We start from the raw sequence: 26178 nt of genomic DNA, 5'->3' as shown, positions 1-26178 counted from the left end.
GCTATTCTGCAGATTGAACTAGGATGTGGAGCAAGGGGACCCAGGGTCCTGCTGCGATACCTGTCTGCCATCTTCCCAGTGTGCATGCCTAAGTGGGGCAGTGTGCCCCATCTCTCCTTCTCCAGAGCAGGTGGACTGGGCAGCGGCTCCAGTTCTCCCACTCGCTGACCCTCCCAGCGGCGTTACTGCAACAGGACGTTGTGATTTACAAGGACGGGCCAGCAGGAAATTCCTACCTCCGCCCCCCCGGAGAAAGAAGGAAGCGGGAGAAGCGCCATGACTCAGAGTCATCATGCCTGAGTCAGTGCGTACGCGGTTCCTGGGGTGGTGCTCAGCTCCCACCAGCCGTTATCCTGACCCTGCGCGCAGTGCTGGTCACCATCCCCTAAAGCGCAGCTGGAATTAGCTTGCACTCCTGCACTGATGCCTGGCGTCGTTTGAAGGGGGAGACTGAGAAGCTGCCTGCAGAAAAAGACCCAATTCAATTAATGCTATTCTTTAATACATGAATAAACAACTTATGGCAGGTGCCTGGCAGCTTATGATAATCAAGGGGGTATTTATGGGAGATCAGAAAATATACTTAGTTGAACAAGTCTCTCTTCTGTCTTTGGCTTACCACAGACTCGCTGAAATTGGATGGGGTCATTTGCTGTCTAGTCGCAGATAATAAATCAAAGGGCTGAAGAAACTGCAGGAGAAAGGGCATGAACTGACCAAACATTTAGCTTATTGTAGTAAGCATCAGCCCAGCCAAAGTGAAACTTTCCCAGCAAATTTTCACTCAAATCCAGTTATTCCCTGTGGGCAGCTGAGTTGTCTGAGTAAATAGAGGTCACTTTACCTTGACTAAACAATGACTTTGCTATAGTCGGTGCCAGCTATGTAGCAGTTACAAAATGTACTTTAAAGGCTTGTTGGTAGCAGGCTGCCAGGGTGAATGAACCAGTCAGTCTGGTCTACTTTGGGCAGGATTTAGGATGCTTAGTTAGATGAAGCTGCGGTCGGATCAGCTGATCCCGTTCTTTGAGTGGGGATATAGTATGCAAACGAACAGACGTGTATAAGGAGGAAGCGGACAGGAGCTGGGGGAGTGGAGAAAGGATGACTTTCCTCTGATGTCAAAAATCCCATCATTCAGTGCTCGCAGTGAAAAAGACAAGAGGAGAAGAATGTGGAGAGAGAGAGAGAGAGAGAGGGAGAGAAGAAATGAAGGGAAAGGACACACTCATTTTTCTCCCTAATTCTGTAGGCTAACAGTGTCCACCCTAATAGGATGGAGAAATGAGCCTGATCCCGAGTGCCAAGTTCTGAACAGCCTTCCAAGCCCCAGGGATTGTTCACAACCCCATCCCGATCTGGACTTGGTTAGTACTGTCTTGATATGAATAATCAGGTAGATAAAAATTGTCAAGAAACTTACTGCAGTTTCCTCAGGGCTGTCTTTGTGTTGTCATTTATTTCTGGCAATTTTAATTTTCTGATCATTGTCTGTGTTTGTCAGAGGTGTTAGATATCCAGCTCTCCTAGGATTTCTGCAGTGTTGTGAGAAAGGAGCAGAGCTGGCTGTAAGTGAATTAGATCGAGCACCAGACGCAGGAGAGCTGGAGTTGCCTGGAGCTCTGTCCAGGTTGCTAATTCTTCCTTCCGAGGGGCTGATTTCAAAAGGTGCCAGATTTGTCCTTCGTACATTTCGCTGTGTGCCGTTGCCTGTAATTAGTTTCTCAACTGAAAAAGCTTTCTCAACTGGAAAAAAAAAAAAAAAAAGGGGCAAAGAAAAAAAAAGCCAAAAAACAACCCCACACATTTTTGGCAGTGGGTTGTTTTTCTAAGCAATTAATTAAGCGCTGATTTTAAAAGAATTTGAATGAATCCTCCTTCCACTCTGTGTCAAGCATGGATTTTGTATTAATCACTTCACTACTCGCTGACTGAATAAGGACTGAAAAAGATGCATAGAGTAAAAATTTCCTCAGGAAATGAATCAGACAAGGAACCTATGCCTCATCTCGCCTCCTACAAATGAAGAAAGAGAGGATTTTGTCAATGGTGGGTCAGTTTACAAATGTGTCCTTTGCAGTGTGAGTCATAAGTAGTGATACATTTCACAGCAATGCAACCACAGATGCAGTTTAAATCCAGGACTGAATGCCAGCTAAAGATAAATAGAAATGAATCCTCATGCCCATAATAGTAATGAGAATGAAAATGCAACCTGTCAGACCTGCTTGTATGTCAGCCAGCTCTTGCTGCTTTTAAAATCAGTGCCAAAATTCTCGCTCACTTTAATGGGAGCAGAATAATCGCTTGGGACATGGTCTTGTGATTTCCATTTGCTTGATAAGCAAGGAAGAGATGTGGATTTTTATAAAATGGAGCTGGTAGAGTACCTGCCATGCTGTGGGCACCCTTTAGCTTACTGCGCTGGAGTCTTAAGGAGAGGGGACAGCATTTCAGTAGAGTACAGTCTCCAGGCAAATGTGAATGCTCCCAGGTGGGTATCACCTCATTGTGGGGAGGTGATAAAGGAATCAGGAGCAGGTGGGAAGCAGTCCTGTCTTGGGAGCTGTCTGCAATGTGTTACTGGTTTTGAGATTTCCAAAATGCTGGACAAATACTTTTTTTTTTCCTTTCCTCAAGCGCCAGCCTTTGTTAGTGTTATAGCTGTTAAGAGATGTGTAAAAACTGTTGTCATGAAACTCCCGTCAAGATTTGTTGTTGTTTTGATCATGGGTGAGATAATGAAATTTAACAGAAAATCTGAGCTGAAATACAAAAATCATAATAGTTTTCACTGGTGCTACTTTCCCAGGGTTTCCTGACACTAACCCTGGTAAGTGTGTTAGTATTCATGTTTTGGTTTTTTTTTTCTTTATTGAGTTTCCTGTAGTCATCTCTAGCTTGCCAGGCTTTAAAAAGTGTTAGGCAAGAGATCCTATGTGGATCAGATATTTAGTGGGTCCGCCAAAGTCAATGGCACTATGACAATTTATTACTGGCCAAGATCCATCTATTGGTGTCCTAAAGTGTGATAAGATGAATAGCTGAGATGCTGCCAGTCTTTTTGTTAAAGATAATGGCCATCCTTTGAAAGATCTTTATATTAAACAAGTTCATAGACACAGATGTTTATTTATTAGTGTATGTGCAATCTTTCAGTCTCTAGGCTCACAGACCATCACAGTTTGCAAATATCAGCATGTTCCTTTGTAAAAGCGGTAGCACTGGGGCAGCACCAAAAGGTTTGAAACGGGATGGAGAATGGCAGAGCTGGAGTCAAATTTAAATTTTCTGAGTCACTGGCCAGCACTTTAACTATAAGATCAGTCCTCTTCTCTTTAGGGTTAAACGTTTCCTCTTACAAAAAAAGAGCCAGAGGCTCTTGATTATCCATGCAAAACAGGCCAGGGCTTTGATTTGTAAGGTTTTGTCTGACACACTTTTAAATGGATGAAGCTCAATTTAGATTCCAAAAGAAAATCTGAATTTGATGGTTCAGACATATACCCGCTCTTCTCTTATCCTCAGGCACCATTCTCCACCCTTCCCCTTTCCTCCTCAAAAAATGATACCACCTAATGCTTTGAACCAAGAAAGCATATTTCAAGATCAGTGTGGAACAATTAAACCAATGATCTGTACGCTTCAAGGAGAAAACTGAGCTGCAGTAGCTCTGCTTTGACAGGTCTTTGGAGGATTTCAAGGAAGTTACACCCACTTCATTCATGATAATCGGCTGTTTAATGCAGAGCAGCTCAGTGTTATGAATGAAAGGGAGCATGTTTTGGCTTGCAGAACAACTCACAAATCTAATGCTTCACTCGTCGAATAACCAGCCACATTAAAAAAAAAAAAAAAATTTTGACTTCATTCTTGAAATGAAATTAATGAATGTAAGACTCAGTGAAAAAAAACCCCAACACCTAAAACTGCATCCTCTCTTTAGAGATCCAGAAACATTGTACCTCTCCTTACTGTGGATTTGTGAGTCACTGTGGCTGGACAAGTTGGGGGAAAAAACACAGCCTCTGAATGGACTTTGATGCAGCTAAGACCAGGTCTTGGCAGGTTTTGTGCATTCGATCAGAACGTGCTGAATTGCTGGATTTCATATCATTTTGGTGGCAAAAGGGAAACAGAAGGAAAGACAATATAGGGGATAGTATATGGATATACGGAAGTAATCAGTTTTCATTTGGATGGGGTTGTAGGGGCTCTCTGAGAAGCTGTGGCCTCTATGCTGTGCCTAAGTAGCCCTGCTGGTTAGAAATACATTGATTTTTGCTTATTGAACCTGGCTTTGTGGAATACCATGACTTTCCCAGGTGTCATGTGGCTGCTGGAACTGTGCTGTATCAGGTACCTGCATGCCTTCTGGCAGCACTGGGTTTATAGACTCTAGAGAGTCTTGGACGATAGCAGGACTCCTGGGAGGTTATTGTAGGCAAATGTAGTTTAGGATATCTTGAATTAAAGGCAGAAGCAAAGATAGTTTAAGGCTGTCTTTCTACCTTTCCTTATTCACAGTTCATTGGTAATAAAATGGATTTCTGGAGGAGCTAAGTGCACATCCATCCTTACTGTCTACCAGGCAGTGATTTGCCTGTGCCTGTGCAGGAAGGAGCACAGTTACTTTGATTAAATAAACACCCACCGGTGGTTGGAAAACGTTTGACACGGAACTGAACTGAATGTTTATTAATTGTAGTTTTGGAAGAAATGTGTATAATCATTTCCCTTGCTGGTCCTTGTCTGGATTTGGGGTAAAAATGCCAGATGTAATATTTTTCTTTTTAACAGTATTTTACAAAGCATTAATTTTTTTCACCATTTTTCTTCTGAGGGGAATACATTATCAGGTTTATCTGAGAAATACATGGTGATATAGGTTGATTAAGTGTTTTTAATGAGAAGGGGTCAATGGTGAAGACTAGGATTAACTACCTAATCCAAAAACCATTACAGCAAATCTGTCTTTTGAGCCCAGGAGCATCAAAGCATATCTCTCCATCTTAGTACCTAGATAACTTCTAGGTCCATAATATTCAAGCACCCCACAGCACTGCATCACCGTAAGCTAGAGCAGTGCTTTCTGTCTTACCTCAATAGGTGGGGAACTGGCGCACCAGAAGAGTACATGGCTTGCCCAAGATCTCAGAGAAAGTCTGTAGCACAGGTATTTTGGCTTGGATGGGCTTTGGATCCGTTTGACTTGAGGCTGCCAGTTTACGGTGCGGTGTACTAGTAATAATGTAAAAAATCAACAGCAATAGAAAATAATCGGAAAGCCTTGGAGCAGCTTAAAAATTAATGCCTAGGTTTCCCACACTTTAATGTTAATTAGGAGGATAAATGATTTTCCAAGAAGTTTAGGAGAGTGTAATGCCCCTTTTGGCATCTTCTGTGCTGTCGTTGCTGTATCATTCGGACAAAGATGTTGAGAGACCTGTTTTGCTTCTGCAGAAGTCTCAGAAAATCACAACAGAACAAAGAAGAACCTAACTGACTTTTCGTTATGCATACTGAGCAAGAGGCAGAGAAGGGGCAGTTCGGCTGTAGGTAGAGGAATCATGGCAGAACTGTGCATGGCTTAATACTCAGATTGATGCATACATTGAACATGATGCATGTGTTTCTGGAACTGACCTCTCTCTGAAAGAGCTGAGTTTTACGCAAAAGGAAGCTAAACAAAATCAATTGGAGAAAAGTCAATTCCATGTGAGGATCTTTCATCTTTGTTCAGCAGCAGAGAGCCTCTGATGGAAGGTGGGAAAACAATCTTTCTCATCCTTTTTACACCAGAATAATTCCCAGAACACTATTCAGCTAAAGCCGGGATCTTACTAGATCCCTTTCCACTTAGCAGTATAAAAAAAGGGCAGGGTGGCTATAATCCCTTGCCCTGTGCCCTGCAGGGGAAACCGGCTGAAGGCAGAGCAAGGCAAAGGTAGGCTGGATGGTGCCTAGGAAGGGAAGGAGTGTGGGAGATCACTTCGCCGTCTGCTGCGTACAATAAACTAATGTCCTTCTTTTTTCTTCTACTCTATAGAACTGTGTTTGGGGAAATCAAGAACTGAACAGATCCTTTTTTATTTCCACTCATTTTCAGGGTGAGTGAATTCTCTTGTCTTCACTACTGCTGTCATGTCCTGTGCAGCTAAGAAGTGTGACTTAAGGTTCAGAGGAAAATCTCTCTTTTTTTAATCTTTGCACTGATAACACTGTGCTTAATTTAGCAGCAGTGAGGCAGAACATTTGGATTTTGTCATCCATTTCCAAAACCATTGTTGGCTTCTTATTTCTTTGTTCCCCCCCTACTGCTCATTTTAGGTTTACATTTTATTGTAGGTGCCAAAAGATAAGTTAATGCCAACTTGATGATTAATTAACTAATATTTTCCTCTGCCCTAAGATGGAAAGCCTTTATCTCAGTAACCTATTAAATATTATTTTATTTATTACTGCATGGGTGCATCTAAATGGATTTGAGTTCTGCCCTCCTGAGAAATTTGGGCAAGAATTTGTAGTAATAGGATGAAAGAAAGCCAAAGGAACCTTAAACTTGTTATCAGAAAGTATGTCTTAATGTCGGAATAATGTTTGTCTGTATTTTGCAAGCCCCAAGCAGTATCACAGTCTCATTGTCAAAAGTGACTGGTAATATGCAGTTCTGAGGCTTTCCGGCATGCTCGGAAATGCAAAAATCAATAAAAAGCTTGATTTTCAAGAGGCTGTGAGAATTGCTCAGGCATTCTTAAGCTATCGCAGCCTAGTTGCCCAAGCTTAGAAAGAAGTTGTGGAAAAAGCACACCTGGGAGATTTCCAGCCTACCTGACCTATGCCATGAAGGTGCCTTATGTAGCTCTGCAGAAGTTAGCAGGAGCCTCTGCACTGCTGCTGGTGGTACATGTCCCTTCTTTTGTGAGGTTGTAACTGGCTGTGGGCAGCTCATCTCAAGTTAGTGTCTTTCCAGCAGGAGATTTGGAATTCAAGATGGAGTTCAGAGCTGCCTCTCACTGTGGGAATCATTCTTCAAAGTGCCATAAATGCATAGCATTAATACAAGACCATAGATGTGAATAGTTTCAACTGAATAAGTAAAAAGAAAGGAGGAAAATTGGGTTGAACAATGATAATAAATTTATTGGTGGTGAGATTGGTTACCTCATTCTCTTGAAATTATAATTAGACAGGAGGAATGAGGTAACTGCATACTTATGGCACTTCTGAGAACCTTGCCTATGGGCAAAAATTAATGCTGTGAAAGTGAGAGGTATTAGACATACCAGGTGAAATTCCCACCATGAAGAAATGGTAGGACACCACATAATAGCCAATGCCTAAGACTTAGAAGAGCACTGTACATAAAGGTGAGTTGACCCAGTCAGTCCATTTGTAAGGGCCTCACCTTTGGAGATTTGAAATACCTTTCTTTGCACTGAGATTCATCTCTTTCTACTTCTCTACTTATGTGTGTTCTAAAAGTTATAACACATGTCTAATTGATGTCCCCAAGTGCTATTGCAGATTAAATATTGAATGCACATATGCCTACCGTGTAACATAGTGAATAACACATATGGGTGTAGATAGCATGATAATATGGATTGTGAACTGGTGAGTAACGTGTGTGCATGCTTATATGATAAGCATATCAGCTTTGTTCTGCTACTTTTGAATTCTGGGTCCAAATGCCTTTTGCTTTTATTAAGCCCTGTGCGTGAATATGTTGACGCCTGTTAATCTGCTGAATTCATTGGTGCCTAAATTAGAAGTGTACCAAGTTTTCAGAAGTCTTACAACTACCCTTGACTTCAGTGGGATTAATCTGTTCCTGGATTGTGTGAATAATGGGCTATTTTTAGGGGGGAGGGAGTAAGGGAGATCAGTAGCAGAATCAGGAAGTTAAGGGATAAAACTCTGCATTTTTCCTCCTCCAAAAGGGAATCTTTTACCCCCACACCCTTTTTTCCTCATGCTTAACATAATACGTTTGCCTTGAGCTTTCACAAAGAAAAATGCAGAGCTTTAAAGGCTGGATTTGACAAGATGAAGGAAAAGTGGTAGGCAGCAGCAGTGGTCATGGTAGCATCTTCTTTTCATCAAGTTTCTCAGGAGTTAGTGCAGTCACCTCAGATGTGGGACATCCCGGTTCGATTACCTCCCCTACCTTTAGGAAATTTGAGCCACATCCAAGTTGCAGGAATGTGTGCTAAACTCCAGCCTACGTTCTACTTTGCATGAATAACTAAATATTGACAGAGGCAAGGTCTTAAGGCGGGTATTCACCTTCCTACCTCCTCCAGTGATTGTACTAACAATTTGACTAGTGAATTGTTTTATTTCAGTAACTATTTATATTGAGATTACAGCTTTGAGGACTGTTTGTGCATTTTAATTGCTGACTATTTAATGCAGAACGTATACGTAGTCCTTGAAGCAGGGATCGGAGCCCGGGTTTCCCCTTTACCAGGTGAGTGGTGGAGGCAGCACATCAGGGAGCTGCACTCCATCTTTCAGTGCACTGACTCTTTCCATCTTTTTTCCACAACTTTAGCAGAAACTACAGCGAGTTCTGACGCTAGACAGCAGCTGACAGCCAGCTGGTTAAGGCACTGACCTCTGAAGTTTGGAGAACCTAGACGGGCAACTCGGTCTTTTCCTCTGTTTCCTTGGCGTTTTCACCATTGGTCTTCTGCAGAAGTGGAGGAGGGCGTGATCTACTTTCAGGGCTTTGCATGTAATTGGCCATGGCCATTGCATTTTATGCAGAGGCCTGAGTGGGACTTGCATGGCAGCAAACTGGGTAGCTAAGACATAAGTCTGATATTTTGAGAGTCGCTCTCTTGGGCACCTCAGGTCACCAGATTTCTGTGTAAGGAATCGGAGTCATTTTGTGGAATGAGCCTGAGACCATTGGGGCAGATTTCTCGCCGTGTGAATTTTACCTGCAAGAGTTGTAGCTCCTATGAAGTTTTCATGGGCCTCTTTGTAAGCTGCGGAAAGAAATGGTGAGGGCAGTATACTGGTAGCAACTATTCCCTCTCTTACAAATCTAAAGGGAGTTCCCAGTAGATGCAAAACAGCTCTAGGAGCTTTTGTGGAGCAGTTGCCTAATTTAGACCAGTTGCTGAATGTTTAAAAGTTATGCCAGTGGACCAATGTCCAGCTCTAAATTTGGAGGGGTATTAAGCTATGCCCTGGGGCTGTCTGTCCTCATAGCTTAGCATAGGGGTCCTTCTCTTGGATTATTGAGCAGCTGGGAAAAACAGGGAGATTAGAGCTAGTGGAGGTAACAAAAAGCAAATGTCATCTGAGGCTGAAGCTGAGGGGAAGTCACACTGATGTTTTGGATGAGCCTGTTTCTTGCACAACGCTCTCTGCTTATGAATGTTCAGATAACTGCGGAAAGAAGTAAAAACAAAGTTAGGTCTCCACTATACAACAGAGAGGAAATAGGAACAAGGTGTCCAAAAACGTTAGAAGCATCTGGTTTAGGAAGATGAATTGCATTATCTTGCGTTAATATAGCTGCTTTGTATTAAGTCCTTTCACCCATAAAATAATGTGACTGTGCTTTCTCTGTTTAAAGTTGAATGTTCTTAATACTATGTATGAAAATATTGTGGAACTTGCTGAAACTTTTGAACCCTTTCCTACACCAGTAGATGGAGAGTGGGGCAGGAATGCTTGGGAGAGGTTTTCCACTACGATTGCCCAAGAAAATTACCATGCTGCCTTGTAGGAAGAAACATCTCTGCTAGCGTGCTTTAGTCCTGTTGCATGAATACCAGTGCCTCTGTGCTGACATTATATGGATGTTTCTAATTCACAGCGGTATGAAGCATGCTTTTGGGGGGAAGGGGAGGTTAATTGGGGAAGGAAAGGCCTGAGGGAGAACTGCTAAAGGGTTTGGTCAAAGTATCAGCGGGATCCCGTGAGCCTCACTGAAAGGGTGAGTGTTAAGGCAGCCTGTCCATCCCGCTCCTAATGGAGACACCTGGGAGAGAGAAGGGGCTTAGTCAATGTATTCCTCCCCAGAGAGGCTTTCCTTTTTCAGAAGGGTCTTTGAACAAGGGGAAGTGGTGGAGATAGTAGCTTTGGGTCCTGCTGAGGTCTGTCCTAGGTCTGCATGCTTTCCTAGGGACTTAACTCTCTTGTAGGGACTGGTTCTCTTTCCCTAGGTCTATGCTCTTTCCTAGGCACCCATCCTTTTTCCCTACATCTGTGCTCTTTCATAGCGATCTATGCTCTTCTCTCTATTGTTCTTTTGCTGAGGATCAGCTGAGCAGGCTACGGTAGTATTGAGCGTCATTATTATTAGTGTATTTACAACATCAGAGAGAGCAGAGTTCTGTGCTGCAGTAGCTGTTGAGACACACAATTATTATCATGTTTGCAGTATCTGAGAGAGGAGGCCTGTGGCTGTAATAGCTGGACAAGACTTACAATTACTAGCATCTTAATAGTATCAGAGAGGAAGTTTCGAGACTGCAGTAGCTATGGAAGCTCACGATTACTAGGACATTTGCAATATGAGGGAGGCAAGGCTCATGATGTTTATTATATTGTCCATCAGTCTGTGTCCTGATACTGCTCAGTCATGCATACTAGGAACAGCTTATCCATAGTGCTCACAGAACGGTATGCCAAAATCCTCTTGTGGTCCATCAGCAAGGCTGTCAGAGGACCTCACAAGGCTATAAAAGGAATGAAACTATACTAGTATCTGTCTCTCCATCTTCTTTCCAACAAGCAGGGTTATTCACTGTGATTTAATTGTTGGGGCTTTGTAGGAGGTTAAGAACTTAACAAATGGACTTTGTTACACAAGACGGGCTGTCAGGAGAGATTCCCCAGAGAAGTTCTTCCTCTGAGATTTTCACATACCTGTATTCTGGATATCACAAGCCAAACACAGTACAGTACTATCCAAGAGACCAAGGAACCGCACTTCAATGTTTTCAGCAGGTAGTATGTGGTTTGGGTTTTTTTTATCTCATTCCTTGCCTGTGCTTGTGGTGGAGGAAATAGGATGGAGTGCCACACATGTTTTATGGTCCAGATTTCTAGCAAAATAGTCTCTCCTGGCTGTGGTTATGAACTGTCCGCATGCAGTGGGTGATGCATAAAACTTTGTGCCTTCCTTGTTTGTCAGTGATTTTTCCAGTATCCTTAAACCGAGATAGGTATTGAGAGGATAGGTGCATTTAATACAGAAGGGGTCAGGTATGGGTTTGGGACAGCAGATACCTTCACTGATAAAGGTTCTCCTATTCAACTGTCTTTTAAATGAAACACAGATGTCCTGAGTTCCAGCCTATGCCTGAACCACAAGACTAAAGGGAGGAGAGAGTATATGCCTATTTGAGCCCCTTGTTATATTGCTGGCAACGTATCACTAGTTTCCATTCCTATTTTTTGTTCTCTTAGCAATCCATTTGCTATTGCCCTTTTCTTCCTCACTCAGCCAGTAATCAACACACTCCAAAACACAATGGATTCCTTTTTGCGGTGAATCCCCTACTTGATGCAAACATTTGCTGGCCTCATTTCTTTGGGATACGTTTCAATGGGAAGAAGAGGGGAAAGTATTCCTTGTTCCTAGTGAAAAATTGCACTGGCAGCCTGGGTTATTTTGTCGGACGTGTGGCTTTAAGTGACGCCTTTGCCATCTGTTCTGTCTGCTAATTATGAATGCAAAACAAACGTAGCCCACAATTGCTTCATTTAGAATAAGGGAGATGGCAGTGACCAAAATAGTTTTATTTTGGTGTTAGATGCTCTTTTTATTTCTCCTGTCTCTTTCTAATCTAAAGCAGGTCTGAAGCACTTCTCCCTCTTCCAGTTTGCAGCAGTAGACATTGCTATGACAAATGAGACCATCTTCTACATGTTCATCCTTTAGGCATTTTTAAGGGACAATCCCACACAAGCAAGGAAAGGGAAAAGTCTACATTTCTTGAACTGCGAGGGCTGGTTTCAGATTTCTTTTTTTTTTTTTTTTTTACTTCAATTATGCTGGTCTTATATCTGCAAGTATCTCAAGGAGAGACATCAGGATATCTCCAGAAAGTTTTGACAGCAGGGTGTGAACCCCTTTCTCAGTCTGTTCCATCCCTGTTTCCTCTTACCAGAGGCAAGTTTTGTAGCCATACTGGAATAGCATGGTGGTACTGAATGATGCATTCTCCTTTTGCTGTGTCCAGCAGTCGAAGAGGTGAATTTTCTTGGCTTTTGATTGTGGGCCCAAAGGCTTTTGTCCTTAAGTGAGCCATCACCAAAGGTAGGTGATCCGTCTCCTTCAGTGACTGTGCAGAGACTGGGTTATAAGCAGCCCTCTCCATTTGCCAGTTAGATACTGCCAGCCATTTAGGATTTTCCTAAGTTGCTGCTGACTTACTTCAAGCCAGGGCTGTGGCAATTCATAGAGGTATCACTAGCAGCGCAGCCACAGATTGAGGTGACCTAGATTTAGAAAATGGAGATGAGATAAAATGCTCACTGCACTCTGTTCTAAGGGGACATGCAGCCAAACAGGCTGAAGTGGTGGAACAATTTCTCTTTGAGTCGTTTGAAACTGAGAGGCAGGTTTTTTCCCCTTTAGGTGGCTCTGTGATATGTGCTAAGCTGTGACCCCATTTGTTTCACTTGTCCGTTCTCTAGTCTCAGGCCAAAGAGGAGATGGACAAGTGGCCACAAGGGTGTCATTGTTTTTCCTCCCCTCTGCCCCCATAAGACTGGCTGCTTTCAGATATACATCTGCTTTGCTTCAACCCTCCTTGCTTTGGTATTGAGCATGTAGACACATGTCTCTTACCCCTCCTTCCTTCTCTCCCTAGCCATCACTCTTGCTGTGATAATCAACATGTTTCACTTTATTTTCTGGCTGGTTCTGTGTTGAAGGGAAATGGGATTACCGTATTTTTATACCTACTGGAACGCAATGTTTTGGATGGTAGAAGAGCTCCCTTCTTCCTCCCCACAAATCTCCAAGAAGAGTTGTTCGTTTGTGCTTAAATATTCTCTTGCCAAGTTATTTTGAAATTCTACTCGCTACTTTTCAGTTTTCCTAAAGTTCTGATTATTTGATTTTTTTCCCCGTTTGAGGTTGTACAGGGAAGGAGTGGCAAGGGACACTCTCTCAGTAAGATATTGTACCTGGAAAAATCTCTTTCACCATTTTCAGATCCCAGTGAACTGTCATAGCACAGCTGAGACAGAAGTATGTGGAGTGCTACGTCACGTCTGGGGTGTGAAATGCCCAAATCAGGTATTAAAAACAGTGTGGGCTGAGAGACAGGTCCCAAACTCTGTGTCTTTGAGCATTGGGCAGTCAGATCAGGATCCTGTCCTAGGCTGGAAGCCATCTCTGCTACAAAACAATTACTGAAAATGCTTCAGGATCTTACAAGAGTTAAAGATTTTGTTGGTGTCCTAGGCCTGAAGGATGATCTTGTGGTTTAAGCATTTGGACTGGAACCAAGAGATGTGAGATAAATTCCAGGCTCCGTTGTGCACTTCCTCTGTCAGCTTCTGAAAATCGCTCCTTCCCTCCGTGCATCCATTCTCTGCCTGTAAAACATCACGCTTTGCTCTCACAATTTCAGTAGTGAACTTGCAATACTGAAAGCTCCTGATTGATGATGCAGGTAATTTTCTGAAAGTGTTAACTTTAGGGTTAAAATAGTGCTCTAGCCCCATTCACCTACAAGGGGGAAACCATTTAAAATTTGGAAGTAAGGGCACAAATGGTCAGACAAGTTTGAAGGACACAATGATTAATGCTATTTACTCAGCCTGATGACAGTGAGAAACAGCCTGGTTCAGAGTGGTAGCAAGGGGTAGCAAAGCTACCCTTGAGGGGTAGCAAGGCTGGGAAGTGAAGGTAGGGTACATTTTTCTCTGAGTTCAGTTAGATGCCTAAGGAATGAATGTCCATGAGCAACGTGAAAAGGCTGGCGAGGAAGAATCAATTTTGTATGCCTACATAGCTGTATTTTAAGAAGTTTTAAATGCAGCAGTTCTGATGATTGGAAGCCACTTATTTGGAGAAGTGCTTCACAAATGACAGTCAAATCTGATGGAGAAGATTGGGATGAAGGTTTGTCTCCTTGGTACCTGATATGGACACTTGCCAGCTTCATGTTAGGAGGGAAGGGAAGAGGTAAAGACAGTTACTGGAGACTTCCATTAGGTGTGTCAGCACCTATTCCATACTAAATTCATTTGTATCTACTTGGAGGTTTGTGTGTCTAGAATAATATACAGAATCAATTCTCCTGTTTTGGGTTGTAGTGTTCTTGCTTGAAGGTTTGGAGTCCTATAAACACGACAGCAGCATTTAATGAAACATCTTTCTTACATGGTTTATAACTGACTTTCGAATCTGATGAGATGTCAGTCAAGCTTTTTGTCTTTGCGCTGACTCTTGGAGGGCTGACTCTTGGAGGGCTGCTGTGCTTGGAGTTCAGTGAATCGGTGGCCAAAGGAATGAACCTTCTATGGAATAATGCAGAAGGAATGTGTAGGTGTGTGCACAGTTCTCCCCGGGGGGCACATGGCAGGCAGTGGCAACTCCACGTAGGGCTGGGCAGCCTGGGTGAGCTGCATGTGTGCCTGCCATGGTCTCAGCACCCTGCACGCCTCCCAGTGTTAGCCAGGCTGTGCTGAGTCCTAATGAAGATGGTTGTCCAAAGGGTTGCCCATGGGTTGACACACCTCCCCACACTTCTTGAAAAAGTGTTCCCTTGGCACCGTGTGGCACTTTGGTAATGAAAAAAAAATTGCAGATCCTTGGGTGCGTTACTCAGCCTAGGACACCGGAGTTGGTTTTCCCTTGAACTTTTCACTTGGCAGCTGCTTTTTGAATAAGCAGCTGTGAACTGGGTTTGGATAGTAGAAGCTGAAGAAAAGACCCCCTACTGTCCCCGCCATGTTTTGCTCACTTACAAACTGTGTAAGGTTGTTCCCACTCCCAGTGAAACGTTGCTGTTCTGTCTATTATTTGCCTTTGCTTATCTTGGTCTCTTCATTACAGCTTTGACTTCTGTGTGGAAGAAGGTAGATTTTTTTCTCTTTAGGATTTCTAGGGTAGGGTATATAGAGCACAAAATTTCTTGCTAGAAGGCCTCAACAGGTGTGAAAAATGTAACCCAAACCATTCATAACATGTGTGACTGTTCACCACTTCGTGCACTTGACCCACTCTTGCTTGTCAGGAACTGAAATTCTACATGTCTTGTTGCTGGTTGCATGACACATCTGATTGTTCCCTTTGAAATGCAGTTTTAGACGTCACTCCTGCATGCGTCTGTGTCTCAGATTAGACCCAGAGGTCGAGACTTTTGGTCTCTTGCTGCTTTGCCCGTGTTGTGGTAGTGTCCCACTGCTGGTGCCTTACAGTTTTCTGGAACCTGGTGATGTACCTAGACTGTCAAGTAACAAGAGGGTGAGTTTTGCCTGCTATATGGAGAGATTGGAGTAGATCTCATTTACTTGCCTGTCACTTGGGGACAGTGGTGATGAGGCAATAAAAAAATCCCCATAGCCATTAGTAGCAGCAAGGTAGATCAGTTACAGAAACAGCAAAACGAAAGCGGCCTCCTAAATTAAATGACCTGAGTTGCATTTACATCACATTATACGACCCCTTAAGTGGTCCAAAACTACTACTCTGTAAGGTCTGTTGTAATTGTGACTCCATGTAGCTCATTCAATAAGACATACTGTCTTCTGTCTTACAGTCCAACCATGGAACAGTTTGATATATCCCCATCTTTTACTCCTTGGGAAAAACAGAACTCGCTGTCAATACAGTGTTTCCAGTGAAAGCAAACGATATTTGTACAGATTTTTCTAGATGGCTGTGCCTTGACTACAAGCTAGGAACAGGTCGGGTATTCTCATTCTCTGCTGGGGATTTAGCCTACTCTTTGGATGCTTCCAGACAGTTTTTTTCTCTGGGTGACTTTAAAGCGTGACCTGTAGAAGGATTGCTTTTCCTTTCATTGGGGATGCACTAGCTTGTACCAAATGGTAGGTATTATCCCAACATATTTGCTCAAGGGAAAGTAACTCTCAGACCCCCTGCAAAGATTTTATCTCCTCATCTTCAAATTACACAGTTCAACTACACAGATAATGACACATGTAATGATGTTAAAATGTAAGTGTGACTGGAAAGAGTAACATTTAAAAATAATGATATACCTCTAACTAGGTCTTATAAAAGGAAGTCTTAAATAGCTAGAGAGAAACAGATGCTTTGGGGGACTTGTGGATAAAAATAGTGGCTTCCAATTCGCAACCAAAACAAAAATGTAGCCCCACTTAGTCAACTGCAACACTAGAAATTCCTATGAAAACCTTAGGGCCCAGAACTGGGAAAGCACGTAAAGCACCTGGTGCTGCATCTGCAGTGGTTTTAGCATATTTTTTGCCTCTTCTACCTTACCTTACTACTTCTCAGTTTTCTATCCGTTTTGGCGCCTTGCAAATATCCTGTCTTACTGGGCCTGATGGTTTATTTAATAGCTGTCTAGTGGTCTGAGACCTGTGGATTCTGTTTTCCTTGGAAAAAGGCTCAAGTTGTGTCCAGGCTATGCACGCATGATTGTCTGCTCTGTGGTCAGTATGGATTTTGGCAGAAGCGATGCAGGTGCACTCAGTGTACTCGGATCTTTGCCCAGTATCGAGCGTATTCCTTTAGGCAGGGCTGCTTGAGGCTTGGTTGTCTATCTCAGTGATGAAAGACTAAATCGGCCTCAGCAGAGCTGGGTATGTCTGCTTTGCAGTACGAGATTTTCAAAGGCGAACTACAGATGGCTCGCTGGAGGCAAAGGCAAATATCCCCTTCCCAGCGCAACTGGACTGGTTGAAGGTCTGAATGTCTTCAGGCAGCTCTCCCCCCTGCAGCTCACCCAGGGGAGAGAAGTGTGTGAGCAGTCCCTAATCCAGTGCAGTGTCTGATTAGGTCTACGCCATCTCCTATGCTGGTTTTAAGTTAAAATGACTGATTTTTCATTGACACTTACAAGGAGCTGTGCCATGATCTTCTCCTGGCTCTGCTGTAGAAGCGATAACCTCCTTCAGAAGCAGTTAAGGTACAACAACATCTTAAATCTCATTTCAGCCATTTTTAAGTGTGTGGACCTGAACACTTGGTGTCTTGCAGGCAGGTGCTTTGGCTCCGCATTGTTGGGCTTGAAGCATCTATCTGTACGAAGGAGCTGAGCAAGCTAGGGAAAGGGAAGTGTGCTTTTGTTTAACTCGGAAAAACACCTAGTATGTGAGAAATAATATTTTTTATGAATATTCCTACTTTTTCCTTACCTGCTAGGGCAAAAGCCAAACCTTTCTCTTAAATGAATAGTTTTAACTTGTTCATTTGGTATTTTTGTTTCAGGTGGTTCTCTCCAGACAAAGATAAAGCAGTCAGGTGAGTCAAATGTTCCACTTTATGGTAGATCTGTGGAAGAGGAATGAGAAATGATGAGTAGAGGCAATGCTAGACACCTCTGAATTTCAGGGAGTGAGGTTCAGGATGGCTCTATAGCCACCTGAGCACTAACGCACTGAGAGGCATTTTAAAAATACACATTTCGTTCTCTAACTTCTGTGCAGCGCCACAGATTCACTTGCTTTGGAGCCCAAATTTAGTGATTAGAACTTTATAATTTTCTCCTCTGTTAGTAATTCCCTCATGCTGTCATTTGGAGCTGAAAGGAAAGCACGCTGCCAGAACTGGCCCCACTGGGTGCCGTGACAATAGTCTTATGAGTGAGACTGTCATTAGATTAAGTGGAAGATACCAGTAGAGTTGTTCTTGATGGCCAGCCTCTCCTTTCTCCACATCGTGCTCTGAGTCCAACTATACTTTTTCTTTCAGATTTCCATATTGTTCCTCCTTTATGCCTTGTCAAGAGCATTAGTCACAGTTACCCATTTGCATCTTACGTTGCAGCTGAGACAAAGCCCGTGGGACGTGTGGCTGTTCGGCACCCTCACCCCTGCCGTAGCGTAGCGTTTGAGACCCTCACGTGAATAGCAAGTTCTGGGGCAGGGAGCGAGCGTTTGACCCTGTATGTCCAACGCATGACGATGCTTCTCCTGGATGGGGTGGCACTGAGGTGTGACTTTGACTGTGCTGAAATGAAGGCAGGATCGCTCTCAGCCCTGGCGTGGAAACCCTCTGTGGCTGAGCAAATGGACTCACTTCTCCTGTGCTTTTGCTGGCCTGGCTGTAAAGTGAAGATGATGCTCATTAGGGCAGTTTGGGTTCCCCTTCTGGAATATGCTGCCTTCAGTAAAAGCCCTCCGTTGGACCTGAAAGCGGGGTAATGCTCTAGGACTAGCTCCAAGGCACAGCCCATGAAATTGGCTTTTCCTGTATGTGCTGCTGTTGAATTTGTAGATTACTGGATTCCTCATGTGAGGACTGAAATCCTTGTCTTGTGAAGTGCAGTGTACAAAACAAGCAAAAGGCAGGTGTTGAGTGATTGTACCGAGCTGTCCGTCAGTGGAGGAGGATTTGAGATTGTGAGAGACAGAAGGAGGGTGTAAAGAAGGAGATGTATTTCCTGCACCCAAATAACAAGGAGCAGGAAAAAACCCAAGATTAATTTTGTCCCAGCCAAGGGCTGGTGCACTGTCAGTTATTGAGGAAGGGGATTGTGCTGTGCGGCGACAGTCACCTTCCACGAATGGTTCAGGCTTTGATTTAATCTGTCCCTTCCTAAAAGTAGAAGGTGAAAATATTATCTCTAAATGTATGGTTTAGGAACACGCACATCAGGCACTGGGGGGAAAAAAAAAAAAAAAAAGGTTGTTTAATATGTATATATGACCCTACTGTGCTGAGAAAATGAGCTAGTCTGCGGCCCCGAATGTCTGGTGGCAGAGAGTGGGTCCGACATTGTTAGATCTGGCAGGGTTTCAGACATCTGCCAGGGGACGGGGGATTTTGTTCGGAGAAGTGGGAGAGAGAGAGCAGCGAGAGAGACACAGCGAGAGAGATGCAAGAAAGCTTGGGGAGGCTTGCAGCTTTATATATAAGCCTGGATAACACTTCCTCTTTAAAATTCCCTTACTAAGCTCGGCTCCTATATTTTATATTCAGCACGAAGGTTCCCGCCCCCCCCCCCCTCAGCCCTCCCCACCCACCACCACCCTCTCTCCCTTTAACTTGTTAAGTTTGAAAGATGATATATACACACAGTTTGCTTTGCCAGTCAGCCCGTTTAAGGCCAAGATTAATGCAGTGCATTGGTGCAATCGTGCCGCAGTGGTGCGTGATCGGAATACGAGATGGAATATAGGGGGAAAGGCCAGAAATGTGCCTGTATTCTGAGTTTACACAAGTCTCCTTAGCAACTTGTCTGATTTTTTTTTTCGGGGGGTGTGTGTGTGTGTGTGTGTGTGTGTGTGCGTGCGCGCGCGTGGGAGCGTTGTCCCAAATCACCAGTGAATAAAACATTCCCTGAGTTTTTAAATAGCTTCAGTTGATGGTCTTGTTGTTATTTTTCCTCCTCCTTTTCCTTTTGTTAAATTAGTGGCTTAATTTTTTTTTTTTTTTTCCCCCCTGGAGGGAGGAGGGTACAGGGGGAGACTCCGAAAGGGATGGCAGTGGGGCTGGGGGTGGGGGCACCGTAATAGTTTTCATTGTGACTTCTAGAGAGTTGGTTTCTTTCCAGTTGTTCACATCTCAGCATGTGGAATTATTGTGCTTTCTCCCGATTTGCCACAGAATTGGCAGTAGACTGACATTGTTAGTCATTTGAATTATATTTGGATCTGGGCTGATTTTTTTTTTTCACATATTTATTTATTTCAAAACAATTTCTTTTATTTTCAAAATATGCACAATATATTTTATAGTCTGTAAAATGGAGGAAAGAAAAAAAAAAGAGGGTGAGAGGATTGTGGCAAGACTGTCCCCTGAACCGTCCCATTATTCCCCTCCCCGTACAATTTTTTTTTAGTTGCCTACTGAAGAAACCCCCTCCCTTCCCATAGGAGGGAGTGGCCTTTTAGTGATCCAGGTACGTTGGATTTTTTTTTTTTTTCCCAGTTTCTGTGATACTTTATTAATAGCATGGGGCAAGAGAGAGGATGTAGAGTGGGGAGAGCAGGGGAGGAGGTGACGGCGGGTGGAGAGAGAGGAAAGAGTTATCCTCGAAGTACTGTACCTTGAAATAACTCAAGGGAAAATAGTTGCTGCCTCACTTGAGTTGCTTTCAAAATCTTGCTGTGTGCTTTTACTTTTTCTTCTATTTTTTTAAAGCTTTCCGGGGGGAGGGTGTGAAGAGGGGGGTGGGGGGAAGAAAAAAAGAAACTGAGCCAAAAAAATTTTGAAGGCTTGATCTTGGCTTCTATACAAACAGATGTTGCCTGTCATTCCGTTGTTAAGCAGGCAGCAGATTGGAGCAAGCAGCAGCAGTTTAGGGGGAACTGCAGCAGAACTGGAAAGTGGGAGATATATAGATATATAATTTTTTTTATTATTATTATTTTTTTGTTCTACACACAAATATTTTTTCCCCTGGAATTATCTCTAATTACAACATGTCTATTTTCAATTTTTTTAATTCTTTTTTTTTTTTTTTTTCCAGGGGGCAAAACAAATCCAAAACAAAATGGAAAAGCACTAGGAACTTTCACCCAAATTTTACCAAAGCAGCTATCTTTTCAGTTGTTTTTGAGAGCTTTTCAGTTTGCTTTTTTGTTCTTTTTCACATAGGCGAACATGTGTAGGAAAGGGGGTTCTATTGGAAATGCTTAAGGCATTCTCGGTAAGTGAATGTTTGCAATGAATTAGGTCAGGGACTCTGTTGTTCTTCTTGCTGCTAGCCCTGTTTCTGTAGGGTTTGCCCCGGACTTCTTGCTGTACGTGGAATTGCGAAGGTTGAAGGCCTTTCTGTCTCCTTCCCAAGTTTTAGCAACATTGTAAGAACAAAAATCACGTTGTTTATACAGTAGAAGTTCTAACGAAGCACCGATACGCTCCATATCGTGGCTCTTTTGTGTTCTGCATGTGCTGTGGGTTTAATTCCCCCCTTCATTTTATGCTCTTGTTTTTTATTTCCCATTTTGTTTTTAATTTCTGCTTTCTGATTTAATCATAGTATGCTTGGGAGGAGAGAGAAAATAGCAAAACATGGGGAGTTTTGAGCCGAAAGAGTTAAAAGTTTCTTGGCACAAGAGCAGCAGTTTAGCAACAGATCAATTCATTTAAATGAAAGAAATCACAGACCAAGCCATCTGATTTTGAAATTTCACATCTTATGCTTCCACTTTAGAACAAAGCTTCTGTTTTTCTTTCCCCCTTATTAATTCACGCTGCTTTTGTTTAAGACTGTTGGTTTTCATAGAAACTTTAAGTTGTCTGTAGTCTGTCTCTTTTTCTCTGAAAATATGAAATACGGGGGTGTATTCATCTTTTGCTAGTTGCAGTTAGTTCTGCTGTAAAGTCAGCCGTAAACCTCTGCACATATAACAGCTGGTTTCAGAGCTGTTTTCACCCTTGGTTATTGTATGTTTGAAACCGCTTCTATTTTCTGGCTTGCAGGCTGTATAAACAGTCACCTATGTACTGTGAAAAATAGTCGTCTCCAGCCATTCTGACTATCCTGCGTGTATTTCGTATGCGCGTCGGTCTGTCTGCACGGGTTAACTCAAGGAACCGTGTCTGAGTGGGAATTTTCTTTACACAGATAGGAAGTATATGTCCCTGCAACATCTGTATCAAGAAGTGGTTGTTCAGACTGACTCTGTGTTTGCCTCATGCAAGAGTTGTATCATTCTATACTTTATAATGTATGTTGAGCATAAGCCACTGTAATGCTTTTAATAGCTAGTTAAAGTCTGAGAAGGATCACACACAACTTTTTGTTGCTGTTTGTTCGTTTAAATGCATTTGAGCCTTGGTACCAGTCCCAATAGTTTTGTTGCTACATCAGGTAAAATAAAATAAATCAGCTCATATACAGAGAAGTTGGGGATTTTTAGAAATCTATTCCCACCTTCCTTATACACAATCTCTTTAAAAAAAAAAAAAAAAAAACCAGTCGCTTACGATAAATGAATGTGTTTGATGAAAGAATTCGCAGCCCCGTACTGCATTTTGATGGAAGCTTTTGCGCCGTGATGCTGAGTCTCTTCACGGTGGCATTGCGTCAAAAGAAAGGCCGTGATGTTTGGGCATGGGTGAACTCCTATCAGAGGGAAGCAGCGAAAGGGTGGGGTAGGAGTCCGTGCGCGGGGGGAATCCTTTTGTTAGGCTGCTCCCCAACCTCTGCTTCCCTGCACCCCCTGGAAGAAATCCTCCATGAGGAAGAATAGTCTTAAGCCGCAGAAAGTGGATTTAAAAAAATAGGTGGTGGGGGGGAGAAGTATCAACCTCCACTTCTAATGTGACTACGGTTGATCGTAGGTCTGGATGTTTTTATTAGTTCCTTCTCTGACACTAGATCCCAACTGTGTTGTAGGAAAACGCCAGGATTCTGAGCGTGAGTCCGTCCCCCCCAATATTGGAAATGTTTCTGTGGGTGTCGTTGTGGTTACATCACAGCGCGCTCCTTCCTCATCTCCATTCTTGTGCAAAATTCAAATAATTCCCCCCCCTCCCCGATAGCAGCTGTGCATGGTTTTTTAAGTCGGTCTTTAACGTTGCGAAAGGAACAATAAAATGAAAGGCAAAACCGGCATCTTAAAACTTGGCAAGTGAAAGCAGCTTGGACTGGCAGCCAAGAATCCTGCTGTGGTGCAAAAAGAATAGCATCTACGAAGCCACCACAATCCGGGGTTTCTCTTCTTTTAACAATCGCATCGGCAGAGAGAAATAATTATTCCTTGTATCAGTGTTAAAAGAGTCAAAAAGCTTAAAATGCTTGCTTGGTGAACCTTCTCAAAAGCAGGTAACGATCCTCCTATTTGATTCTGTTTTATCAAACTTTAATTGGATAAGGATCTATATATGATAACTAATCAGTTTAAGAAGTTGATGCGTGTTACTAACTAGCAGGGAATGCATTTGCTGTTGCAGCCTCCACATTGCTTTATTTTTCTTAATCGCTTTGGTGGTAATAGAACTGGCAAACTTCTTAAATGTTTGTGTTACAAGAAATGTTTTATTTCCACAGATTTAACTCATTGTGTGTGGGAGGGCAGGAGTGGATTGATCCAAGGTGTAACACGGAAAATAATCTTCCAAAAAAAAAAATTGTAAAATTGGTATATTAGGAGGGGGGAGTAATTTCTCTCTTAGGACCTTGTCTGTTCCTTTTGCTTCTAAAGCTGTAGCCTCTGGATATATAAAGGTAGAATCCATTTCTTGAAAATATGCCATGAAAATATCCATAAATATTTTGTCTTCCAGAATACGTTCCTTGAAGAGTTGGGCCTAGCAATATGGCAGCGCACATTCGATAAGAAATCTTGTAAAATGCTGCTACTGAGGTAATTTGGTTTCTCATACATTCTCCAACCAGTATCTTCATTTTCCTTATAATTTCTTAAAATCATTTGAAATACAGAAATCTATTGATACAGCTCTTTTAACCTAAGAGAGAGAGAGAGAGAGTGTGTGTGTATATAAGTATATATATATTTATAGGCCTAAATAGATTGGGGTTCAAATTGAGGGGAAGGGGTGGGGGAAAAGAATGAGAATTATTTAGCAGTCGTGTTTCTTATTTGTCTCATTTTCATGGCAGAAGTATGAAATGGCTGCAAACAGCTTTTTACTCAGGCACACAATGCATTCCATAATGATCGATTTTCCTGGACAGGGCATTTATGCTTTGTGGTTTGCAAGAATACCACCCACAGACCAAAACCAATGTTATGTCTTTAGAGAATTTATTTCTACATGTTTCCTCCTATATTCCTTTGGCTATAAATCTATAAAATGCCAGTCTTATACTGGGTTAATACTAACGAAAGTGTATTACTTTTTTGGCTGTCCCAGGTTCTAGTACCAAAGCCTTGTTGATCCTGTGATCATTGACATATTATAAAATTAATAGTGAAGCAAAGTATGCTTAGTATAAGGGTATCACAATCCTTAATATAAATAAGACAATCTTTAATGTACAGGTTGAAACTTTTTATTTGTAATCTTAGCATTCTAGGCAAATATAGTGTGAAGATGGTTGGTTTGTTTACCTATCACAGATTTTCTGCCACTGTGTGTATATGTTCATCAGGTTTTCAAAAGGTAGAATAGCTGTATGATTAATCAGTGTAGGGAAGTGTTTCAAAACCCAGATCTTGTCTAATCTATGGCTCTCATTCAATTTCCCTGAATACATTTGATATAGGTGAAATTAATCTTTAAAAAAGCAGTGCTCATTAAAAAAAAAAAAAAAATCCTTCCCAAAAACAAACCCATGTTAATTTGCTGCTGCCTTTATCAGTTCACTGTCTCAAAAATTGTCCATAAGTTTTTTTTTTTTCCAAAATGTATGAAAAGGAGTAGGTTGGTTCCTGGATACTTGTAATTTACAGTGTGCAGGTGCCCCTAAATGAAATCTCTGTGCCACCAAGCTGCCTGTCTCCAGGGCTCACAGGAATGCAGAAGTGGTTGATCAGATTTATAGTGGGGACCTGCTTGAGTGAGTTATTTGGCCTACATAGGTGCTTTTCTAGAGACAGCTATCACTGCTTTCTCTTTTTCTCCCTCTATTTCGTTTTTTTAACAGCAGAAGCTATGGTGATGGATCCTAACTCTCGTTCTTCCCTTTTGTTTTGTAAAAGCCAATCAGGTAGCAAGGGAGAAGGAGATGGTTGGCCAGAACTGCAGCAGAGATCAGCCCTCGGTTAGGCAACTAAATAAAGGGTGTATTTTCTTTGTGGGTCAACACCTAACAGCTGCCCTTACAAGCATGTGATGGGCTCTTAGAAGGTCTGGCTCAGTTCTGTCTCTGAGAAGAGACAGTAATAAAGAGCAGTAATAAAGAGCAGTTGCTGAAGTGCGTTGGGTGCCTGCAACTTCCATTCAGACCAGTCAGAATTGAGGACACATGTCCTATACCACAAGGAGGTATGTACAGGCCACCCAAATGTTACATCTTGGTTTCCTTCAAGGACTTGAACTATCCCAGTGGTTAGAAAATGAGATTGTGAGCTATTAAGGGGAAAAAAAACTTTTAGAACTAGAGAAATCTAGTAAAAATTCAACCTCTGCATAGTATGTGTACTTCAGTGAGATCATTACTTTTTTCCTATCTCATATGAAAAAATGAAGTATTTCTTTGCCAGCAGAGAAACACGCAAATTAGCTTACCTTCATATAGATATGTTAATGTAAAGAACATTAGGGTCAAAATGGATATACTCATAAAGAAAATACTCTGTCTTACGCAGTATTGCATTATAGCATGAGAGTGACATGGAAAAATTCCTTGCCATTGTAAGAAATACTGGTACATGCAGCAGCAATGTTACTGACTCCTAATACTGTGCCTGTTAGGCCCTATTAGAAGGGTCAAAAGACAGTTTGAATTTTAATCTTAGGTTCCCTGAAATAAATGAGCTCTGTAGTTGGAGGGCTTGGGTTATTTTTGGTAGGGTAACATTTGTTATATTCCGTTTGCAGTTCGGTTCCAAAGAAGTGCACAATACGTGTATTTGTGCATGATGTGACTCTGTTCTGTCTGCAGGACCACGTGCTCCCTGACCCATTGCCTTGACCGCTGCACAATTATTGCAGGGCTAGAGCTTTCTGAATTCTGGGTGCTCCTAAATTGCATTTGGGCTCCAACATAAAAGTTGCCCTGATTTTTCAAAGATGCTGAACCCCTGCAGCTGCTGCTCTTGGCATGAATTTTGAGTGCTGAAAACTTTGGAAAAGCTGGACAGTTTTAAGGTAGGTATGAGAGTATAAGCATAGGAATCTAAACTTAGATGATCAATTTAGATAACCTTTGGACAGATGGCAAAAGTTTAACATCTCTGTTGCTGGATGGAACAGGAGCTTCTTGTAACCCAGCCCAAGCAGTAGTTCCAATAAAGGAAAATTGTATTTTTTAATTGCATACTTACCAGGCAGGAAAGGTTGAAGTGATTTATTTTAAGAACCTACACAAGAAGTAGGGGAACTTTCTAAAAGCATCCAAATAGCAAAATTATTTTCCAAATGTTGACTGTTTCATTTTATAGAGAAGAATATTAGCTCGC

The 26178-nt window shown here is 42.3% G+C and overlaps 1 long non-coding RNA gene across 3 annotated transcripts in view; it reads left to right on the top strand.

Moving 5' to 3' along the window:
• LOC142034129 (uncharacterized) overlaps window positions 1-26178 on the top strand; it is a 94092-nt gene that overhangs the window by 29283 nt on the left and 38631 nt on the right. For 2 of the 3 annotated variants that reach the window (XR_012651464.1, XR_012651463.1), the window contains exons 4-6: window positions 17408-17440; window positions 23378-23457; window positions 25662-25867. This is a non-coding gene — a long non-coding RNA (uncharacterized LOC142034129). The remainder of the gene's footprint in view (window positions 1-17407; window positions 17441-23377; window positions 23458-25661; window positions 25868-26178) is intronic. The other variant, XR_012651465.1, reaches the window with a different exon arrangement.

The sequence above is a fragment of the Buteo buteo genome, chromosome 9 (genome assembly GCF_964188355.1).
Source record: "Buteo buteo chromosome 9, bButBut1.hap1.1, whole genome shotgun sequence".
Classification (NCBI taxonomy): Eukaryota; Metazoa; Chordata; class Aves; order Accipitriformes; family Accipitridae; genus Buteo; species Buteo buteo.
This window is presented reverse-complemented; position numbering and strand designations above follow the sequence as displayed.